At 43.7% G+C, this 6321-nt stretch overlaps 1 non-coding gene across 1 annotated transcript; it reads left to right on the top strand.

Annotated features, from left to right (window-relative positions):
- Nucleotides 1–389: 389 nt before the first annotated feature.
- On the top strand, nucleotides 390–479 carry TRNAY-GUA (transfer RNA tyrosine (anticodon GUA)). Its single transcript is given in 2 exon segments — nucleotides 390–426; nucleotides 444–479. It is a non-coding gene; the product is annotated as a tRNA-Tyr (tRNA).
- Nucleotides 480–6321: the final 5842 nt, after the last annotated feature.

The following is a 6321-nucleotide window of genomic DNA, read 5'->3' as shown; positions in this document are numbered from 1 at the left end:
CTATTTTGTTATTGGATTTGGCTGGAGTTGTGGAGAATTGTGTGGAGGGGAGTTCTCCCTCTTCCTGCTCAGCTTAGGAAATGTGGCAAGGTCACCAAAGAGTGGGCAAATTTCTTTGTCAAGCCGTAGACAGATTTCATATGGGTCATGACAGGAACTCTAACCTTAACGCTACCACCACCAACAGTCTTACAAGAGCTGTGAACTATTTGGCAGAAAACTGGCAGTTCTGTGACCAAAATCCAATTTTGCAGGAAAGTTAGCTTTGTGTCTTTTTTTTTTGGATACTGTTTTGCTGTTGTGAAAAGCAATACATATGGAGGCCCATTAGAGCCTAAGGCTATTGTTGATACAGCCTTGACTCATTCTTGGCACTCCTTCTCCATCTTCCTTCGATAGCTCAGCTGGTAGAGCGGAGGACTGTAGGCTGTCTCTAGAAAGTAATCCTTAGGTCGCTGGTTCAATTCCGGCTCGAAGGAAAGGTTTTTGGGGTTTTGTTTTCGTTTTTGTCTTTCACTTATTTCTGGATTTTACAACTTTGCAGAACTGCCCTTTCCAACCATATGCCACTCCACACTCCGTGAGAAATTTAGTCTATTTGAAACATACCACTTTCAAGGATTTAATTCTATTACCCTCCTTGTCTGCTTCAGCTGGTTCTTACAGCTATGGTGCTTTGATCGTCGCCACCTCTCCACCTAATCAGTTGATGCCCATCGTACTGAGCGTCTTTGCTGCAGGGTCTCAACACCTTCCACAGACCCTTGTTAGCTAGAGCAGACCCACAGTGCAGAGCTTGCAGAGCCTCTTTTAGCTGAGTTGGGTGTGGAAAATGGAGGGAGGTCCAGTTACTGGGTCCTCCTTGTTGCTGGTTTCACCCCTTTTCCTATCCCATTCTTGCATTTTGAAGTTCTGAGGTTTTTTTGGGGGGGAGGGTGTGCTAAGAGAGATGGGGAAGAAAAATTGTTTTTGTGAGGATAGGAAAACCATGATCATTCAGGTCCAGATAATTGTCTGAGACAGCCACTACCTGCAACTATAATCATTGGCCTCATGAAAGGGTTGTGAATACCACTGTGCACAGCTGCTCTGAGGTGTATCGTTTCCTCACAAGTCCATTTCAGTGAAGAATTGTAAAGGTTAGGGCTGGTTACAAAGGAAATGGGTAAGAAAGAAGCAGTAGAACCGTATGAAAGGAGACCACAGGCCATGTTAAGGAGGCATTCTAAGAACTCATTCATACAGAAACCACCATCAGAAACTTTTCAGAGAGTAGAAAACAGGGCACTGTGATCTATTAAAGAAAATTTTGTTTCACACAGGAAACTGACTCATGGAACTCAGTTTCACAAGACACAATCAACTTTGAGAGGTCTGTAAGAAGCTTTATTGAAGAAAAGATTAGAGGTTTTTAGATGTTTACATTAGATGAGACGACATTAGGTATCCAAATCCCAAGGTCGTGCAAAGCTTCTCATACAAGCATCTCCTCATGCAAAGCACAGTGCTAAGCTGAACAAAGATAGGAGAAGGAGGTGGCAACTTTGTTCGGTTGCCTACCTTTCACTGTGTTATAAATATATTACTATTGCTTAATGAGAAATATTTGCTAGAAGTTGGAGTCAAATCCATCAAGGAACCAGGACTAAACCAGAACAAATAATCAAACGATTATATGTAATCCCAGTATTTTAAAAGATTTTTTTTTAACCAATTGACGTCAGATCAATGACCATCGATCATAGTAGAACCGGTTTTCTTTGTCCTTCCAAATCCAGCTGCATTAATTCCTCTTCAGCCTGCACAGCAGCACACACTTACAACCTCATAACCATAATGGGCTTTCAGCACAGGGAGGCACAGGACAGGAGAGAGGCGGTTCTGCCTCTCCTCTCAACAACACAAGCAGCTCTCCAGGCCCTGGGAGGCGGGAGGCCGGGCATTTATTGCTCCATAGGTCCTCCCACAGCAGGATGGGGTTGTAAAAGCAAGGATGGGAAAGGCAAGCAGCCTCCTTTGCAGTCCTGCTAGGGCTCCCATGGAGGAGGATACACAGCCAGCAGTGTCTCCGGTGGGAATCTGGCAGTCGCTTCAGAGGAGGAGAGGGGTATGAGCCTGGGTGATGCCACAGGAGAAACTCAGGTGTATTTGTAACCAGCCTGGGTTACAAATCTGTCCCATGGTGCCTGGGACAGATTTCCTCCTTGCAACGTGCCTTTTACGGTCTTGGTGAGCAATAAGACAAAGTAGGAACCTTTCCAAATGAGTGAATACATGACTCATGCATTTAATTGCTGCAATAAGCCTGAAGCTTTTGTTTCAAAATCTGCCAATAATTGTGAAAAGTAAATCCTTGTGCTCGTATCAGAGAAGGGAATGATGCTTTCCCTGAGACTGGGGAATGGTGGTGACTGATGAACGGACTGACTGCCTCACAAGTATTTTGTTGATACGCAGATCTTTGCCGACTTAATATTTCAGTCTGTGTTGCACAAGGTGTGACTGAAACAAGAATGGAGGGAGAAAGGATTAATTAAAAGTAGGTTCTCATCCCAACTGATGTTGTTCCTCTGGCTGAAAAGAGCAAGTTGTTACAGCATGGATTCACCCTCATATTACTGCACACCAGTGGGTAACTGGGTCCTGGTGGAGAATACCACCTGATGTGGTTAGCTTCTGTTATCCCATGGCTGTTTCATGTCATGCTATTTCAGCTACCAGGACTGCCCCATACTGACACACTGGTGACACTGACTCTGTGTCTTTCTCCACAATGACATCTGCACAAGGTAATTTTATAGAAGTTCCAGCAAATGTAGCCATTAGGCCAGAAATGTGAATTTAAATAAAGTTCTGGTGTTTTTCTTGCACATGAATTGAACTTCAGATAGCAAAGTAGGAAGTATTTAAAAATTCTGTTTTCTTCTGTGTTTAGGAGCTTCAGCCTTCTCTTTAATCTTGAATAGGCTTTATCTCACAGCCAAACTTCTCTGGCTCATCTGATGTTGTGAAGGTCATTGTGTCCTTGCCTGAGGAGTGGCACCCCATGGACCAAACCTCTGAAACAAAGACATAACCAGCTGGGGACATGATAGACTGGCAGTAGTAAGCTCCTATTAGACAAGATAATGTTTGTTATCAGTGGGATGAGTGGGATGTTCCTTCCCTTTCTGAAATACTTTTTTCCTCTTCTCATCTCAGCTCTTATCCCAAAACAAGTTTTTAACCTATCCCCTAGCTTAGAAGAAGAATACAGCATAGTGAAGAAATTGAAGCTCATACAGTTGGTGTAAACATATTGCAAAATATCTGTACTTTCTCCCCAAAGGAAAGAGCAGTGCTTGCATTCCCATAGGACAGATTGATGAGTCGGATCCAGTCACCTGAGCCCGCAGCACTTCTTACACGGTTATTTTGCACCTTCACTAAGCAGCGTTACGTGGTTTGTGACTGGTCTTGTCTGTGCTCGTTCTGAAAGTAACTTTTCGTTAAAAATTAAAAGTGCAATTTGGGCACTGGCATAACTCTGAGTTCTCAGCTGTACTTGCTTTGAATGACTTTGTATATCTTGAGTTTTGTTTTGATTTTCCAATATAAATGAATCCCAGCCTCGCTCTTGACACCTGATTTCACCTGGTTGCATCAAAGCCGTATTTGCAGGGAATGCTTCTTCCGACGCAACGTGAAACAACTGAACAATGCAGGGCCTACCTAAGGAAATTTGGTTAACCTTAAAGAAACTTAAGAAAAGCTGGGTAATTTCCAAATTTTGAATGATGTGAGCTGCATGCTCCGGTATCAGGTTTCAGCCCAGCTCCAGCAGCGATAGGACCAAAGACATAACTTTGTACTGAGCCCACTGCTTTCCTTTGAGGTCTGTAAATTTTTTCTGCTGCCGTTGCTCTCTTGTAGCCACCTGTTGCTCTGGTTGTGCATATTTAGGCAAAGCCCTTTGAGCAAGGTCGTATCTTTGTCGAGTTTTTCATGATGCAAGGAAAACACGGTCCTGATTCCTGTCTGGAGTAATAATACAAATAAATAGGAACGACTGCACGGTTCCCTTACAGCTCTAGAGATAGAATCATGGCAATTAAAATAATGTGCAATTAAGGAGAGCTTGAAAAGGCTTTTAAAACCAGGAAGCAAGTCAAGATGCTTTTCTGATGATTTGCTAGTTTGTAGAAATTGCAAGTGGTTGCAAATTGGTTTGCTTTTACCATAATGTAAAAACTATTCTCCAGTGTGTGTTTGGCTGAATTTATGAAAAGCATCTCAGCATGGCTGGAAATGACCAACAGCCATTGCTGCCTTTTCTTGCAACGGATCAGGTAGGTTTACACTGAACCAAGCAACTGTTTGCACATTGCTTCAGGCCTTCTTAACCACCCTCTACCAATTTTTCTTCTTCCTATTGTAGTTGTTATAATCAGGCCTTGATAAGAATTGCTGCCAGAGACATCCAATCAGTCCCATGTTATCATCTGGAAATGATTAGAGTCCTCAGGACAGATTGAAGCCATTTTGATAGCATTGATTAGTTCCTTATTTCAAGTTGTGCCATTTCACCATTCACTGTTTTAAAATTCTTGGCTCATTTACGAGGATACTTTTTTTATATTGTAAATAACAAAATGTATTTCGTTGTGTGAATCCAAATAAGCTTTGAAGTTTGTGGCTTTGTAATTTGAAAGTCATCTGGAGAGTGTATGCTCTCTTGCCAGCTTTAATCAATGCACGATAATCAATTATCATATCAAAGTGTTCAATTACTCCTTAGTGATGAGGTGCTGTAGCTGTTTGGCTTAATTTCCTAGAAGATTCTCAGCACTCTCACTGCAGCATTGGGGTTACTTAGCTGACTGCATAAAGGTGTCTGCTCTGAAAACGAAGCTGGTACTACTTGAACACCAGCCTCCTCACAGAAAGCGGTGTCGGATGCTTCTTTGACACTGCAAACCACTGCTTTCTGTCTAATTTGTGAGCTGGATGTACCACGTTGTTGCCAGTTCCTAAGAAGGGAGCCTGTGTCCGTCCGTCTGTGCTTTTACGCTTAGGGGGGATGCTAAGAGTCCTGGCTCCTTCTTTGTGGAGTCTGGAGAGGTTTCAGCGTTCCCTTTTTCTGCGGTACACCACCCTTACGTTTCCCAGGGGTTATGGGGGGAAAGTTACACCTAACTCTTGGGTCAGTATGTTTCATGTTTATGTGAAGGCTGAGGAAAAGAAACGTGAACTAGTGAAGCATGATTGCTGCTTAAGTCCCCCAGACATTACAGAGGCCTGAGAAGATCTGTATTTGTGAATTAAGGGTCTCTTCTAAATTCAGAATTGAAGTGTTGGTACTCCATATTGCCCTTTTTAGAGTATGTGGAGCTAAAAAAAACCCTAATAATTTTAATGTTGATATAAAGCTCTTCTGCGATCGTTATGTTTTGAATGCCACACAGTCTTTAGTGTATCCATCCTCATGTCCCTGTGACATGGAGGGTACCAATGTCCCTATTTCACAGAACACTGTTAGTCCCTAAGACTGCTGCTGTTGAGTGATGGGTCCTAAAAGGCTGCAGCAGAGCAGGAAAAGTCACCTGAGACTTCAGAAGCTCTGACTGCTGTGTGCCTTGACCACCCTTCCTCGCTTCTGGTGTTCTGTACTTTTGGTAAAGCGTTGACCTAACCCTCCAAGAAAGTGGCAACGAGTTTTCCCTTCATTTCAGTTTGCATCAGCTTTGCAGCCTGAATGATCTCCTTGGTTCCTTCTCCCAGAAAGATATCAAACTACCAGTGGATAAAACTCTAGGTGGATATTGCTGTCTTAAAACTGGGAGCATTGCCACAACCAGTTTTCCAGCACTGACTCCATGCCAGGAGAGCCGAGCGGTGTGCGCTGGAAGGGAGAGCTCCTTCTGCTGTGGTCAAAACAGAGAAGGAGGAGTGGTGGCAATCAGGCAGGGCTGCTGGCGCAGGAGCCCTGCTCGGAGGTGCGTCCACCCACCCCGCAGCTGCGGTGTGCTGTTACTTCCCTGCAGGAAAACACTTGCATGTCAACGGGCCAGTTCCCAGTCCTTCATGAGAAATGAAACGGCATATGTATCTAGGAAAGGACGGTGGAAAAACGTAGAGGACACGAAGCTGTGTTTGAGCCATGCTTCATCAGGCTGAAGGAAGGAGAGCGTGAGGGGCTCTGCGGTGAGAAGGTCTGTAAAAACATAGCAATTATCCTCATCTCAGCTTGACTATTGAGAAATAATCAAACTTGTGATGAGCCTTGTGACCTGTCAGACCTGTTAACTGAACTGCAGCTGAAGAGATTCACTATAAAAGGGT

The sequence above is a fragment of the Gavia stellata genome, chromosome 3 (assembly GCF_030936135.1).
Source record: "Gavia stellata isolate bGavSte3 chromosome 3, bGavSte3.hap2, whole genome shotgun sequence".
Classification (NCBI taxonomy): Eukaryota; Metazoa; Chordata; class Aves; order Gaviiformes; family Gaviidae; genus Gavia; species Gavia stellata.
The sequence above is the reverse complement of the archived record's forward strand: the minus strand, read 5'-3'. Positions and strand labels throughout refer to the sequence as shown.